Below are 501 nucleotides of genomic sequence, written 5' to 3'. Positions count from 1 at the left end.
CGCTTTTCGCTAATCAGAGTTGCTACGCCGCTCATTTTTCAAACGACCGCCGATAATGTCGAGTAAAATAAGCTCTGCTCCATGGTTTTGTTTGAAAGGTTATGCCAAGTTTATACTTGCCTCCAAAATCCACTGGATTTCACGAAATCCAGCAATACACTTATATAATACACTTATTTTTTTCAAAGACATAAATATTTATGTCTTTGTTTATTTTTTGGTGATTTCAAACATATTACAATAATCAAGGTAGATGCATATGCGCAGCTGGTCGAACATGAATTTTCATTACAAGTTGTTGTAAATTGAATTAGTCATCAAAACTATACGACAATATACATACATAGAACTTTACAACTTTGTTTCTAAAATTATTGTAAAATTATCTATATATCGTATAAATTGTGTATAGTCCTAACAAATGAAAAAATTAAAAAATGATTTTATCGTTGAGACATCACAATAATAAATTTTTATAAATAAAAGTTGTATTCAGAACCT

The sequence above is a fragment of the Musca autumnalis genome, unplaced genomic scaffold (genome assembly GCF_047663935.1).
Source record: "Musca autumnalis isolate F117 unplaced genomic scaffold, ASM4766393v1 scaffold_4, whole genome shotgun sequence".
Taxonomy (NCBI): Eukaryota; Metazoa; Arthropoda; class Insecta; order Diptera; family Muscidae; genus Musca; species Musca autumnalis.
The sequence above is the reverse complement of the archived record's forward strand: the minus strand, read 5'-3'. Positions refer to the sequence as shown.